Here is a 17,993-nt window from a genome sequence, read left to right as displayed (position 1 = left end):
TTCTTATTTATAGGCATAAAGCCTAATCTGCATCACAAAATGCAATCAAAGTATTACTCCATATTGAAATGTTGTGATCTCAATAATAGTTCGAAGCTTAAATGAAGTTTTGATGATTGAAATTTTTTGTACAAGAGACAATCAAGTACGAGGAAGAATGAAGGAAGATGGAAAAAGAATCAGATCCTTAACAGATCTCGAAAAGGAAATGGTAAAGCAGTCACAACTGAATAGAAATTGCTTAGAGGAACTGGTCCTTTAGAAAAACAACTGGGGATTGGAAGAAGAAGCAATCTCGTGCAGACTTGGAGAATTGAAAGTTTTGACTCATTCCTACTTGACAAGGAATTGCAGTTCAACATATGAAGCAGTTCAACATATGAAAATATTATCATAAATTGAACACATGAAATTAGCATGGAAATAGGAACAAGGTTTGCCGAATACGTGTGAAGTAGGAAAGAAAAAAATCCAAGTCAAACAAGAATTGATTTCGTACAATTAATGGAACCAAGTCTTGGATGAATTTGGATAAGTGAAGGCGGTCATTCACTCCTATAAAGGCAGCACGTCAAGAAGCTTTGGAGCTTGACCACAACCAAAGAGATAGACAGCTAGAGTGAGAGCAGAGTCAAAACCAAGAGTCTCAAAGAAACCAACTACGACAACATCAAAGATCCTGTTCCTATCAAGATTTATCATTCTGTTCTTGAGTTGTAATAGTTAGGTTTTTGTGGTTCCTTAATAATATCTTGTTTACATTCCTAGTTGATTATAGTAGGTGTTGTTTTGAGTCTATAAGGGACTTCATTGACTGGGTAAAGTCAATGAAGAAGAGAGAGAGAGAGAGAGAGAGAGAGAGAGAGAGAGAGGGAGGGAGGGAGGGAGGGTTGGGGCAGGGACTGTTTGAAATAGTTCTTTAGGTTTACAAATCGTTGTAACCTTAAAAGTTTCCCGTGTTTAGTGGAGAGTTTGGAAAAATCCTTCAAAGGTAGTTCGTGTTTTTTTCTCCCTTCAGCAAGGAGTTTTGCACACTAAAATTCTTGTGTTGATTTACTTATTCTGCAACTTTACCTTCTCATATAATTGTTCCGACAACCTGGTTCTCTAGGTGCATAGGTGATCGTAGCCAAACTAGCAATTGGTATTAGAGCTACATCTTTCTATAAAGACTAGTACCTTGAAAAATTAGATATAGCGCTGCACCTCAAGAAGTTCAAAGAGGTCAAACATCAACAAGACCACCATGCTTCAATGAAAAATAATATGGATGGTGAAGAGTTAGAATGCAAGAATTTATCACCAGTGAAGATCCCAAGCTACGGAGCATCATTCAAAGAGGACATAAAAAATATATGTGACATCATTCAAGGAGGACATAAAAAATATTATGTGAAGATATCAATAACACCAACAAGATGTCTAAGGCAATGAGGATTCTCATATGTAGCATTGAGTCTAACGAATTCAGCAAAGTTTCCTCTTGTGTCACCGCTAAGCAAATACTGGATACACTGCAAAGCAAATATGGAGATTTCAGGAAAAAAAAAAAGGATGGACTCCTGTATCAAACTGCGTAAGAAATTATAAAATATATATTTAAAAAACACTTGTAGTTTGATAGTTTATTAAATATAAATTTTTAATACTTAAAAGAATAAAAAACTAGTAGTTTGACAGTTTATTAAATATAATTTCTTAGTACCTATATAAGAAGAAAAGACCGACAGTTCCACAGTTTATTAAATATGACTTTAGTACTTATAAGAAGAAAAAACTTGTAGTTTGATCGTTTATTAAATATAATTTCTTAGTATTTATAAGAATAAAAGATTTATAGTTTGAAAATTTATTAAATAGAATTTCTTAGTACTTACAAGAAGAAAAGACTTGTTATAAGTTAAATTATTTTAAAACTTTATTTTTTAAAATTATAAACATAATTATATTTAGATGAAATGTAACGACCCGTTTGGTCGTTATAGTGTTTTGACCCGTTGACCCTTCCTCAAGTCCCGTTAGTATGATCTATGACTTAATGAAGTCATTGGGTTGGTTTCCGCAAGGTTTGAGTGTAAATTGAGTCGTTGATTGAGAAACTAGTTAAGTTAGCGAATTAGAGTTGACCACAGTCAACGTCGGGTTAGGATGACCCCGTGTCAATGTTTTGGAAGTTCCAACATGTTAATATGATGATTTTGAACTTGTCCACAACTTTTGGTGAGGTTCCAAAGAGTTTCAGATAGGTTTGAGTTTTGTCGTGCTCGTATTCGATGTTTTTGCCGGAGGTCTGTGGATAGAAACGGCTCCAGATTGATCATCCGACCTTTGTTTTGGGTGAGTTTTGAACCATTAGATCCGTATCGAAATTACAAAGCTATAGGAAAAAGAATCGTCGCGTCTGGCCTCCGTATGAGGGAGTTATTCCCGTTTTAGTGCGGCCCGTATCTACGTTTACAGAAAGAACCGCGCGGGCCGAGCAAAGGGCCGCTATAGCGGGACCGCTGCAGCGCCATGGTGACCGCTATAGCGACCGACGGGGGCAGAATGCCCTATTTTTATATTTTAACTCCGAACCATTATTCTCAAGACCTAAAGTCAGTTTTCAAGGGAGAGAGGCAAAATTCATTCCATTCTTTGGTGAAAGCATCTTGGAGGGTAAGTCCCCATCTTTATTTGTTCCTTTTCCTTTCTTCTTCAAGTTCCATGATTATTTTAAGGTCCATCAATGGTGGGTGAAAATCCTAGAACTCTAGAATTAGTAAACCCTTGAATAATTGGTGGGTTGTTGATTTTGTTGTTGATTAATCATCTAGGAGTATAGATTATCACTTTCTAGGAAGGGAATTTGATTTCTTGTGGCTGAAATTTCATGTTGAGACTTAGGGTTCTAATAAAAATAGAATTTTCTCCTAAAATCTGTTTGAAAGGGTAAATTGATTAGAAACCCATGGATTGAAGGTTAATGAGTGTAGAGATAGAAGTTATGATAAATTCACCATTAAAGGATGGTTTCATCCATTGAAGAGGGTAGAAGTAAGTGGGTCTTCTTCCCCAAATTATTGTTCTTGTTTAAATACATGGTTTGTTTCTTACTAAGCATCATATTGTTAGAGCTTGATCGTTATGAGGCGCTTCGAAAATAGAAGGCTCGTGTGGAGTAGTTCGTGGTTGCTGTTCTGCATTCCAGGTAGGTTATGGCTTACTTTAGTTAGACTCTGATTAGCGAAATGTATGTATTGTGTAGAATTGACAGGAGAAAGCATGATTAGGTCTTCGGACATGGTGTTTTGGTTGGATATTAGCTAGGTTGGTATGAATTCTGATTTTGTGGGCTCGTCGCCATTACGTTATGTATTGAAATATGAGGTGTAGTTGTATTCATATTGTGGTGATTTGGGATGGATTTCTACTAGATTGATTATTGTTGATGGTGGCTTGTTGCCCTGTTATTGTGATTAGACTTATTGCCTAAATTGTTGTGTTGCACTCAATTCTCTCTTATTGTGACATATATTATCTGAGAAAGGAAGGATGCTAAGTTTAGACCTGAATTGTGGTTTATATATTTATGATAGTACGTAGATGAACACTTGATGGATGATTTACTGTTGATGATAATATATAGAAAAGTGCAATTTCTTGGGGATACAAGACTTAGTTATGAGGCGTACTTGCTATATGAGGAAGTAAAAAGGGGCATAGACTCTTATGTTGGTTGAGACGGTTTGTATGATTCATTTCATGGTTGAGTTGATCCAAGTCTTGGTATGACTTGTGGCTTTGTGACTTGTACCTTAAATGTTGCTTTATTGGTTTGCATTGATTTACCACGTTCACACTCATTTATGCATTCATACACTCATACATGATGGAAATGGTTTGGAAGACTTGTGGCATAATGCCTTGTGTTGACATTGATATTGCTAATTGTTCATAGTCCATACATACTAATCAACTGAAATACATTGAGACATACATTGTGATGTGTAATTAGTGAACAAGTTAATATAATCTTCTTGTTGAACCGGTAATCCTATTTAAGGCTAGTTGTGAGCTCGTGGTCCGAGGTTCGTTCCGAAAAATGAGTATATATATATATATATATATATATATATATATATATATATATATATATATATATATATATATATATATATATATATATATATATATATATATATATATAAAAGGCACAAATGTGACCTGGATTATGGGCTCGTGGTCCGAGGTCCGTTCCGGAGACGAGAGGTATATTGATATGGCCGCGACCGAGGTTCTTTCCGGGGCGGAGCATTTATGACTCGGGTTCGAGGAGTGGATCCGAAACGAGGGTACATGGATACCATGGGTCCCCTGCAGGTCATGTCTACTGAGCTATGACATCAGTAGCATGTGTGTACAGTGTGTATTTGGCCAGTGCATTGCATTACATTGCATTGTAAATCATCATATTTTGCATTGCACATCATTACATTTTATTCTGCATTATTATATGGCTCGTTTAGTTCTGATTTTGGTGTGTTTGCTGAAACGGCTGTGGTGGTATTGATATGATCATTGACTGAGTTAAATTGTGGATTAGTGACTCTATCTAGGGAAGGAACTTGGGCTGTGCTTATCAGGTGAGATTATTGAGACTAGACATATTTGTGGTTTAGAAGCTTCATCTTAGGTTGTGACTCTGCTATGGGATATTATGTGACTTGGATTTGAGTATTAAGTGCCTATCTGTTTATCCTATTGATTTTATACTTATATGCGTGAACTAATCTTAGTCGGCCTATGATGTTTACCGGTACATAATGTTTGTACTGATACTACCTTGCTGCACCCTTTTTGAGTGCAAATTGTGTTCTAGAGATTTCATCCAGATTACATCTCTAGCTAGCTAGTTTGCTCGATCAGATCCGAGGGTGAGCTTCTATCCATGCCATGCCACCTGAAGATCTCTCTTTCCAGATGTCTATTTTTATTCCAGACATTCTTTGTTATTATTTTGAGATATACTTAATTCTTTAGACACTGTTAGTTAGAGTCCTTATACGATGACTTTCAGATTTTGGGGGTGTAATAGTTAAGACTTCCGCACTTATATTATCTATTAGTAATGACTTTTTATATTTATTTATTCATGCACATTGGTTGTTAATAAATGATTAAAGAAGTTAAAATGGGCTAGTGATTAATGGGTTAACGGGTAAGGGTTTGCCTACTAGTGATAAAAAAGTAGGTGCCCGCACGATCGGTAATTAGGGTCGTGACATAAAAACTTCAAAGGCTTAAGAGCCTTATGTTTCCTTAAAATAATACCTTATAGGCTTAAACATCAACATATTCAATACTTCTACAATTTAATTTACAAGTTTTATTTTTGTTATTAAACGTGCAAATCTAAATTAAAGTAACAAAGAGTACATTCTTCAATGATTCACACATTCTGCACAATTTTTGTAACTTATTCTAGGTCAATGTGAGGTATTGCTCCTATTGGATCATCGGATGAATTTCCACTTGCCAATATATTTCCAATTTCTTTGTCCTCCGGCTAATATACATCTTTTTATGCGCATCTTTGATTTCTTTGCTCCGATCTAATCCAATCTCTGAAACATACTGGAACTTCCAAAAAGCGTTGCTACTCATGAGTGACATGTGTCTCCTAGCGGATGCCTTGCTTCGCTAAATTCGCTCTCTGATGCAACGGTCGAAATTGACACACTTAGCAAGTCTCGAGCCATTACGAAAGAAAGGAAAGCTGTTTTGTGTTGTCGTCCCACCGTTGCAATGGAAAAAATTCTTTGTCTTTGTCGCCTTTTGCAAGTAGAATTGAACCTTATCAATGTTCTTGCTATAGTGTGGTTGGGAACTAGAAAAAGTAGACCAGATAGAAAATTCATTAAGACCGTCATCTTTATCAATAGAAGCAAATGTAGAAGCAGAACTAGAAGGAATAGTTTGGCCTAAAGTAGCAAATGTCTTCTCTTCTCCCTTGTTCTCCTCCTTTATAGGTTAATGTTCAGGATGTAAGACCAAGCATCCATTCATGTCATGGCCTGAAGCTTACAATAGGTACAATTATTTTGGAAAATAATCTTTATTAAATTGTTTTCCACTTAGATTAAACTTTTTCTGAATTCTTTTTGGTAATCCCTTCAATAAGTCGACCTCCACTTTGACCGTGCATGGAACAACTGGGTCTTCTTTGGTTGTTTGTGGATTTATCGATCACCAATAATTTTCAACTGCAATAGCCATGACCAACATCAATTCCTTATCAAACAAATTTGTTGGCAGCCCTGGGAAAATATCTATGCAATGGCTATAGTAGTTTCTTCCTTCGGATCAAACCACATATCCCACTTCTGAAACCATAAAGGGAAGTATCTGGTTCTAACTTGTAATTATGTAACATCCCGTACCTTTGGGCCAAGGAAGAGTTTTAAAACCTATAAAAGGTATAAGAAGAGTCTTTGGACAAAGTAAAGTTGGAAGCTACTCTACGGACCATGTTTTCAAGTGAGTTTGCACAAGGACTCATTTCATATGAGTATAAGCCCCTTATTAGTTGGGAATCTGGAAAAACTCTCTTGATTAATTTGTAGAGCTTTGAAATACCTTTCCACCCATATAAGGATTAGGTCAAACAAATTTCTATACAAAATGTCATGTCCGTTTTATTGAAGCTCGCGCAACAAGCCTTATATCGAGAAATGAGCTCGCCATGGAACTCGCCCGGCAAGCCCCAAAACGACCTGGGAGCTCGCCCAAGCTTGCTCAGAAAGCTAGAGGCTAGATACCAATTTGAATAAAGTAGCAAGAAAGAATGAAAAAATTCGAAGTTTCCTAAATGTCCTGTAGCCTCTCGCAGATAAGTACGGAGCTCATCGTACTAATCCGCAAGACTCTACGAGACATGCTTTTGTACTTATAAGACCGGGTAACCTAGGGGTCTGATACCAACTTGTCACGACCCAACTGGTGGATAGAGCGAGCACCCACACTAACACCCTTGGTGGGCGAACCCTTTCCCATATTCGTAATTCATTTCAAAACATAAGGAAAGCAAATAGAAAGATTAAGCAGTCTCAAAATATAAATAAACTACTAAATGGGGAACACTAATGCATCATCCTCGGAATCTGGTCTGAATCAGTACAAGAGCCACTAACTATTACAAGTCAGAAGAATACAAGTTTGAAATACAAATACTGCCTCGGAATACGAGTAAAAGACAAGTAAAGATAGAAGAATCTCCGGGTAGCGGAATCCATCTAAAGCTCACCCTGCAAACTCTACAAGCTGAGCCTCGGGATCACTCACGAGGTGCAGAGGAGGAACCTGCTTAGAACACTGCACTCAAAAAAGAGTACATCAAGGTAGTATCAGTACAAACACCATGTACCGGTAGGTATCATAGGCCGACAATAATTAGATCGCATATATATAAGAAAGGAATAGAAAGGTAGACATGCAAGCAGTCAAATATAAGTCACAACACAATCCAAGATCAAGAATACCACGCATGATATAAGTACCATAGCAGATTCAACAATATAGATGAATGAAGTAAATGAGTGCATATGCAATGCATTGAAATGCACCGGCCAACAGTCTGTCACCGTACACACATGCTACGGACGGATATCCTCTGTGTGTCGATAGTCATGACCCATCAGGGACCCGCAAATTCCATGTACTAGTCACTGTTGACACCTAATTTTCACCTCATAAAACGCGTATTCTAATTTTCAAATTTTCCGAGTCCAAGACGGAGTAAGGATGCCTTTTAAAATTTAAAAAAAATTAAAAATCCCAATAAAATTGCAAAAATTGACGTTTAATTATTATTCTGTGAAAATTGACAATTACAAGAAATTACGAGTTATTTATTTTCATAAATGTAAGTTAAAAAAAAAATTTGTATCCCGCTCTGTATAAATTTGGTAAATTCAACAATTGAAACGACGTACGAATTACGGTTCATTTTTGACCGCATTTTTCACCCCCTTAAAAATTATCCGGAACTATATCAATATTAGGCTCGTTTTGAAACTAATTTTCTAACTTTGCGAGTTTTAAAATCTAAATTAGCCTAAAATAACTATTTTATTTAGTTATATATATGTTTATATCACTTAGTTATTATTTGATTTATATTAAGAGGGGGGGGGGGGTTGAATTTAATTTTTAAAACTTGGAGGGGGTGGGGGCGGGGGGTGGAGGGAAGAACCTATTGAAATAAAAAGGAGGAAGTTTAACTAAATAAACTTTTCCCCCCATCATTTTATTTGGTTTTCCACCCGACTCCTCTTCTCTCTTGGAGTAGAAATGGAGACTTGGGCTTAGGGTTTCATCGCAATTCTAATTCAGTCACCTCCATGGCCATTTTTGGTGCGATTTCATGGGGGTTTTTGTCCCCATCGTTCCCTCTACTGATTATCAGGTTTAATTTAATGTAATTTCTTATTTTTAACCTAAATTCAATTATGACTCGGGTTGTTGCTAGGGTCCTTGTGGGTTTATGGTTTCCATGGGCGAGGTTTAAAACCTTTAGCCATCTTGTGCACCAAAGACCCCAAAAGCAGGGACCTAGGGTAAAAGCCCGTTTGAATTTGGGTACAATTTTAGGGTTTCTATCCATTTTTAGTACTGTGTTACCGTCAATTTGTTATTCGTTGTCCTATATAATGACTAGGCGTACTATTCGGTTATTCCCCTAAAATTTAGGAATTTTGAATTAGGGTGTAGTACGAATTGGCTGAATTTTTTGTTTGTTTGTATGATGTGTACAATATTTGAGTGGATAATAGTACTAACTATACAATTTTGCAACAAAAATCCCTTATCCTATATCCTAAATTTCGAAATCTTTGAATATGAGGGGAAATTCTGTTTTGAGAGAGCTTCCCTACCATTTTTACCCCTTGCTCACTGAATTTGCCTATAAATAGCAAGTTTTTGTTCATTATAGGGAGATTTTTTGGGATACCCTAAAAAGCAAAAAAAAAATAAAAAATACTAAGCCTATGATCCTATATACTACAATACACAATAGAGAATACAAAGAGACACTATTCTGTAACCTATACTACTTGAAATACAAAACTATTTTTTCTCTGAAAATTTAAAGAAAGGCATTAAGGATTTAGTTGGTGTTGAAGCTTGGATTTCAATCCCTCTTTTGATCTTTAGGTTGCCCGGCATAAAGGTAAATCCTATCCCGATTTCCCTCTTTTCCTATTTTAGTTTTGATTATGCTGTGTTTAGACTTGTTTACTATTTGAAATGGCATGAATGCTTGGTCCAATGCTTAGTATTGTTTTATGTGTTTACTCTAAAATTTGGAGGTTGCTCCTATGGTTTATTTCAATTTTCTAGACTCTATTTTAAGTTGTCTTATGTATTGAAGATTGGATTATGTTTGGTATTTCTTTTGTGTTGTTAACTGTTAGAGGGTTTATTTATGTTATAAGGATAATGTAAGGCATTTTTTTGGGGGGGGGGGTTAGTGGACATCGGTGTTTAAAAAGGGTTTGAAATAAGGAGAAAGGTCTGTTTTAGCTCATAGGTTACTATTATACTGATTAATTTGAGAATCTGAGGCTTTATCTTCCACCTTGCGTGTTTTGACTATTTTAGATTCTGAAGATTTTAGTCCTTGAGGCTACTTTAGTTCATTTGAGTTCATTAATTTTGAATGCCATGATTTTAAGCAAGGTATATGTTGTTAAAGGTCTGCCTTATAGTTGGTTGCCAATGACTTTGTCTAAAACTGTTTTGAGAACGTAAAAGTGAGACTGGGTCCTTGTATCCATTGTTGATAGCTGGAATCTAGGCTAATGAGGCCTTGAAATTAAAAACTGAGATGTGTTGCTTGTTTTTTTTTTTTTTTTTTTTTACATAAAGATTATCTGAATCTCTGTAGACATGTTTCATTTGTGTTTGAGCTTGTTTCTATCCTTTAAAGACTGAATTATGTCCAAAATATTGCAAGAGATAGATTTTCAAAAGACCTGCCAATCTGTAGACCTTTAAAACTTGAACCTCTGATTTTTCTACCTGTTACTGAATAACTGTTAAGGTTACAAAAGGGATTTTTGAGTTCTTGTGTCTGCCTTGCCTCACCTACATATATTTCATCCCTTTTGAATCCTGCTTAAGCCTTGAAGGAAGTGGAGATGAGCATTTTTAGTTTGCCTTGTGTATTTTGAAATGGCCAAAGCATGACTCCATGCCTCTACAAAACTAAGAATTTGTTTAAAAAGATAGGAACTGGATGGACTTATAGCTTGTCATGTTTGTTGTTGGGTTAGTATGAGCCTTGTTTGGTCTTGTATGCATGCAAATCACCTGTTTTGGGAACTGTTAGAGGAACAAATAAAAAAGGGAAGAAGAACTTGCTCTCTTGTTTAAGAAAGTGAAAATTGGAAAGCTGAGACTATGATTGTGTTTGTAACTCTTCTGTGACTTGTCTTTTTATTTTATTTAATTTTATTTTTATTTTTTTGTTTGATTGCCTAGGCTATTGTGTAATGTGATCTGTAAGCTCACTCTGATTAGGTAGCTTTGAAATACCCTTTGGTTACCTGATCATATAGAGGTTAAAGTTAAAGAAGGCTAAGATTTAACCTTAAAAGGAAGTTTGAAATTAAGTGTAGTAAATATTCAAGTCCCTCTATCTTTCTTTTCCTATGTCTGATCCTGCAATTTGCATATTTGGTTCCTTGTACACTGTTTGCCCATATTAGTTATAAAGATATCATTGTGTGACCTAGGAGAAGTAACATGAACCTTTCCTGACCACTTTGTGGATACTGAGCCATCTTTCTTTGTGCATTTGTCTTTAGCTGTATGCTTGGCATAGACAGCCATGTATTCATTACTTGGATTATTGGACCATACCAAGTTTCTGAGAGTAGTTTATAACCAGATTATCCTTTAAGATTTTAATTTAAGCTTGCAAGACTTGTTACACTTAATGTAGTGCTAAAACTGCAATCATGCTTAGGTGATCTTGTTTGTACCTAACTTGCTTATAATAGTAGCACTTGACCTTGTTGGTTTGTTTGAAATTAAGTCTTGTCTAGTGAGTCATCCCCTGCACCTAGGACAGTGACATGAACCTTTTCTTTGTGTCTCAGTTTTTTTTTGGAATTCTTGAAATCTGTCACCCCTCCCATTTGAAGTTCCTTTCCACTTTTGATTTGCTTATGACTTACAGACTGTTTGTCTTGCCTCATATTGGTTATTTGTTTATTCATGTTGGTTTGTTTCTTGTGACTGACATTTTACATTTGGAATTGTGTAAAGACTAGTTGGTCCTCTCTACTCAATATGATCACTTAAATAAACTAGGTGTGGGAATCTAAATCAAGACTAAAGTTGTTGCTTGCTTCTTTTTGTGACTCACCTCTCTTTTGTCATTTGCTTGTGAAATCTAAGATTGCTTCATATGTGTCCTCCTCCCCTATTGTCCTTAAAAACTAAACCATGCTAGGACTTGGAAGTTAGTTTAAGACCAAACTCTCCCTTCAGAATTCTGCCTAAGTATTGGAGTTTGTGATAATTACTATGGTTTAAATCCACATTTCAGCTCATAACATTACTTTAGACTGAGTTTGATCCAAATTGATGCTTTTCCTGTTTGTTGATTAGCTTGGCTGTTCCTTGATCCTACCTTTTTGACAAACTTATCTGAGAATGTAACTGAGTTGAAAGCTATCATTTTGAAACCTTGCAAATGTTTTTCTATGGAACTGCTTATATACTGAAATGGCTTTTGATATTGATTAAGACCTTTGGGATCAAATCTTTGGAGCTTAAACTAGAATTTAACGACTTAGGAAGCATTAGGGACCTGTGCTTTGAATTTGATTGGTATCTAGATTTGTTTAAACTAAAACTGACATAGAAATGACTTTCAACATTAAGAATTCCCCCCCATGACCCTTGGTGAGTAGTGAATGGGTTCAGAAAGGTCTTCTAGCACTGGGTTTGAAAGGTCTTCTAGCACTGGGTTTTGGTTTTCTGATTGGCCTAAAACTGAAACCTTGACTAGATCATTCATTACCCTGTCTATATTAACTGTTGATCTCCTAAAAAGAACTAGAAATTAAAATATTGAATATGATGATTATGGCATCTCCCTTGTCTTGTATCATTCCTGTGTCTGTCTTTGCTTCCCATGGTTGTCTCATTTGTTGCTGTTGTTTGCTTAGCCATCTTGAAGTTGTCATGCTCCCTTGTCCATGCCGTTGTTGTCTTCTGAGTTATGACATTTGATATGCTTTGCATTGTCTGCCCTGGCATTACTTAAAACTGCTTAATTTTCTTCTTTTGTTGTCTGTTAAATGATTCTGTGACACCCTTGTTCTGCGTTTTTGCCTAGTCTTAGAATTGGTTTGTTTTGCCTTATTTAGTAGTTAAAACATGAAGTTGAAAATTGTAGATTTACTGGGTAGTTTTAAAGGGTTTGGAATGATTAAGTAAGTTGTTTGAGGGTTAATATCAGTCGAATATCTATTTGTATATTGAGGTACACAGAGGGTATGCCCTTTCAAGGGTTTTGCTCTCTATTTCCATTAGTATACCAGTGGTATATCATGTATACCATGACCTGACACTTAGAAAAAATTGAAAGAAACGGGCCTTGGGCTTGCTGCTGATGTTCTGGGCCTATTACTTTTAGGCCCTTCTTATTTGAGATAGTTGTTGTTTGCAATTCATTGTATATTGGGCTAGGCCCAATGAAATGTTGTAAATTCATTTTTTTTGGCTATGTAATAGTTGTAGGCTTTAATTTTATTGTTCAAGTTTAATTTGTGGATATGTTCTAATATTGTGTATATCCGTTTGTGTCCTTGTCCACCCAAACCTGTTGGTGGGTCCCAACAAGGCCCACTAATGTATCTAGATCGAGTCAACCCAATTTGGAGCAAAATGGAGCATACGTTGGACTTAAGACGAACCCGATTGCATAAATATTTCTCTTTGGGCTTGGTCGGCCCAAATTCCCTATCTACCTTTAATTATGTATTTTAAAATTATTTTTTGTGCAATTATAATGCCTATTGGAACCCTTAATAGATTGTCATATTTTTAAAGTCGGTAAAAGCGAATTGGCTACAAATTAAGACTAGTTTTTGAGGCATTAAAAATTGAGGCATTAAAACAAAGACCGTTTCTGTCGCTAATTAATGACGGATTAGCTACATAATGCTCATTTTGTCGCGAGAAAAGCAACTAAAATTTTATCTCATTATATAGCAACGGATTAGTAACGAAAACTGAATTCCGTCACTAATTATTAGCGCGAAATTTTGGCGCCTTAAATTTCACTACAGATTTAGCAACAGAAAAGGCGCGACAATTTTTATTTTTATGTAGCGATAGATTCAGCAACAGAAAATCTGTCGCTAGACCTTCCAATTTTTCTCCAAAAAATATATATTCGTAGCAACGGAAAAATTCGTAGCAATATTAATTATTAAAAGAAGTCAATGTATTATTTAGCGACGGAATATAAAATCCGTCACTATTCCGTCGTTAAGTATTAAAAAAAAAAGATATATCCTAGGGCACACATTTATTTCCTCCCACTTCAAACACACCCAACACAGATAGAGAGAGAGAGAGAGAGAGAGAGAGGGAAGCCAGCCAGTCCATGCCCATAATGACACCAAAATCAATCATATCCAACTCAATCAGGTCTGCCATGGTATGGCGGTCACAAACTATAACAACACAGCCCCGGTATACTCGCCTAGCTATAATCGGATCACCAACTGGCGTAGACACCTCAAAAGGTTTAATCAACTCGGGCTCTATCCCAAACTTGCCGGCAACAAAGGGCGTAACATATGATAAGGTGGAACCTGGATCAATCAGTGCATAAACATCATGGGAGGAAATTGATAATATACCTGTAACAACATCAGGAGATGTCTCGCGGTCTTGTCTACCAGCCAATGCATACACGCGGTGCTGGGGACCGCTCGAGCTGGATGCTCCACTCCCCCCTCTACCTCGCCCTGCTGGCGTCGAGAGACTTATCCTGAAGGGCGTACTGCAGAAAATGAACCAGCTACAGACCCTGTGGGTTGAACCACACCCCCACTCTCTCTCATCGGACACTGCCGCATCCTATGACCTGGCTGACCACAAGCATAACAAACATCTGATCCCAGCCGAAAGTGACCTGCATGTAACTTGCACTGGGCACACCGCGAAAAAAGAGGTCTCATATAGCCCGACTCTAGTTTGTGCTGAGAGCCTGATGCTCTCAAACTCTGGCCCGCTCCGGAATGAGAAGACCGATCAAACCTCGGACCTAAAAATCGCGAAGGTGCACTCCCTACCGAATGGAATAGACATCGGGAATATTGCTGCCTCTGTCCTCCCCTGGACTCGCCCCCAATATCAAAAGATCTAGCCCTCTTACCATGGCCCCGGTCATGGTCACGCTCTGTCCTCCTCTAACGCTTATGATCTTCCAGATTCTGAGCATATGCCTATATACGGGAGATATCCATGCCTCGCTGTAATACAGCAGTCGTACAAGTATATATCAAATGTGGCCCTAGACCAGCCACAAAATGATAAACTCTATCCTCCATCTCAGCCACCATGGCTGGGGCATATCTAGCCATAGAATCAAAATACACGCAATACTCCTGGACACTCATACTGCCCTGTTTAATACGCAGAAACCTATCTTCTAGGGCTTGTTGGACTTCTAGAGGTAAATAATGGCGAATAAAAGCATCTAAAAACTATCGCCAAATAGCTGGAGGGGCATTCTCTCCCCTAGATAGCTCTCAAGTCTGATACCACTGTATTGCAATATCACGAAGCCTATTCGAAGCCAACTCCACAAACAAGACCTCATCTACGTGCATAACCCTCAAGGTCCTCTGCGTACCATCAATGAAGTCCTGGGGGTCCATATTTTGCTTTTTCACTGAAAACTCTGCAGGGAATGGATATCGGGGATACTGCTGTCTCTGTCCTCCCCTAGACTCACCCCCAATATCTAAAGATCTGGCCCTCTTGCCATGGCCCCGGTCACGGTCTGTCCTTCGCTGACGCTTGCGGTCCTCCAAATTCTGTGCATATGCCTGTATACGGGAGATATCCATGCCTGGCTGTAATGCGGCAGTCGTACAAGCATCTATCAAATGTGGCCCTAGACCAGCCACAAAGCGATGAACTCTGTCCTCCATCTCAGCCACCATGGTTGGGGCATATTTAACCATAAAATCAAAAAATACACAGTACTCCTGGACGCTTATACTGCCCTGCTAAATATGTAGAAATCTATCTGCTCGGGCTCGCCTAACCTCAGGAGGTAGGTAATGGCGAATAAAAGCATCCGAGAACTCTCGCCACACAGCTGGAGGGGCATTCTCTCCCCTAGATAACTCCCAAGTCTGATACCACTGTACTGCAATATCACGAAGCCTGTACGAAGCCAACTCTACAGACTCGACCTTATCCGCATGCATAACCCTCAAGGTCCTCTGCATACCTTCAGTAAAATCCTGGGGGTCCATATTTTGCTTTATCACTGAGAACTCTGGAGAACCTAACCCAAGGAAGGTCTTAACCCTCGAACTACCGGCCCTATCTGCCTGGTCAACACCAACTCCCTGCCGCTGAGCCTGGGCGGCTACTAATCTGGTCAATAACTGTACAACATCCCGCACGTCCTGGCCCGGTACATCCGGCTGAGGAACTGGGGCAGGTGCTGGAGGTGGGGTACGCGATGTCTCAGACGGCCCCTCACTCTGAACCTCATCCTAGGCCCTCGTGGCCTGCCGAGTACGGCTAGTGGCCTCACCGACCACTCTCTTGCTCTTCTGGGTAGCTGTAGCTTTCTTGCGAGGCATCGCTGAAATCAGAACAATTCATCAGAAGCAAACGCTTAACACATGGCTCTATCGCACAATCTAAGAGAGAAAGAATGACATCATCCTAAATGTCCTGTAGCCTCATGTTTATAAGTGTGGTGCACAACACGCCCATAAATAAGACTCTACTAGACACGGTCTGTAGACAACCTTAGGACGGAACTTCTCTGATACCACTTCTGTCACGACCCAAACCGATGAGTCGTGACGAGTGTCTGACCTCTAACGACCAAACACCCATATACTCGTATCTGAATCTTACTGGAGATCTAGGTCCCATACATGACTTAAACTGATCTCATAAATAGGCGACATCATGAACACTGAACAATCTGTATATACATAAACATGCTGAAAGAACAGTACAAGCCAGCTAGGCTACTACATATACTATACATAAAAGAATAGAAGCCGACAAGGCTACATTATCTGACTAATACATACAACTGTCTACAGACCTCTAATGGAATAAAAGCTGTAGAAAGGACGGGACAAGGGCCCCGTCATACCCATATACATATACATCTCAAAAGGGTGGCATACCAAAACTGACTGCAGCTCCGGATCAAATGGAGAGCACTGACCACATATATATACAAGAATCATGAATAAAATCTGAACTCATAAGCTGAAATGACTATCTGCATGTACTTGTATGAACTAGTATCTGTATATATCTGCGTAACTGACAATACCACTGTGGGCACATAATATGAATGCTCATGCCTATCAATGACGGTCATACATCTATATATATGTGCGTGTATAACGCCCGATATATGTGCGTGTATAACGCCTGTTTCTCTTCTCATATCATATCGGCCTGTCTGCGGCCATCATCATATACATTGTTGTGGTACTTGCAGCCTAATTCTCATATCATCATCATAGTGGTAATGTGTGTATAATGCCTATTTCTCTTCTCATACTCCACATATATCTATTATTCGCATATATAACGCCTTCTGGTCACGGGTCAATGTACATAGATATATAATGAATGTAATGCATGAATAACTGTATACATAGAACTGGCTACATAAGATTGGACCCATGAGCAGAAGGAACACTCATAAACGAGGTACATGAACATCAAAGACTGAAGTACTTCTAATGCTTCTAAGAGTAGAGTAATATGGAAGCTCGCTTACTCGCTTGTTGGCTCATATCATGGGATCATGCCAAAGGAAAGAAAGGATAGCCTTAACATACCTTGAAGTATACCCAATCGTCCAACTTCTACCTCTCGAACTTGCAAGTCTACAATTAAGATAACATAGGCCTTAATTAGACTGTTTACCTCGCTTACTAACCCTCCTCAAATACATATAGAGCTTAACGAATTATGGACAATATTCCCCTTGTGAGCTCAACAACCCTTCGACTCCCTATTCAATCTAACATCAACTACAATACCCACAACACAATGACAACATATATATATATATATATATATATATATATATATATCAAAATATAATTAAATCCATTTCCAATCATCTCTTAAAATAACCCCAAATCACTATATTACCCTTCATCAACTTACCACTTCCATAAGTATCCTCTCTCTACTTAAGATTACTAAAACTCTTGATAATCAACTTAAATATAAGGATAGAAATCATTTACATACCTTGAGGGGTCTAAATTTCCAAAGGTCAACTTCAACTCCAACCCCCTAGGCTTCACAACTTGAAGAAACCCTAGGAACAACCTTCTTCTTGACAGGCACGGGTTTACGGGCTCGAATCTTACCAAATCTCCACTAATAATGATGGAAAATATTGGGAGAAAAAATACTAGGGTTTTTCTGATTTGGAATGGAGGAAAATGAGAAATAAGGTCGTGAACCATATATTTATACTTGGAAGCCAAAAAGCTACAACGGTGAGGTTTGACGAGCGGGTCAACGACCCGTCGACTTGCTCCGTCGACCTGCGCCTGTAGATTTCCAACTGTGGAACCCTGTCGACGTCGTACAACGACGGTCCATCGACAATGACTGGTGCCTGCAGATTTTCTCAGATTCAGCTCAGGTCGCATTGATTTGATTCGCTCAACTTCTAATCCTGCAAATTGCAA

Source organism: Lycium ferocissimum, chromosome 3 (assembly GCF_029784015.1).
Source record: "Lycium ferocissimum isolate CSIRO_LF1 chromosome 3, AGI_CSIRO_Lferr_CH_V1, whole genome shotgun sequence".
NCBI lineage: Eukaryota > Viridiplantae > Streptophyta > Magnoliopsida > Solanales > Solanaceae > Lycium > Lycium ferocissimum.
Note: the sequence above shows the minus strand (reverse complement) of the source record.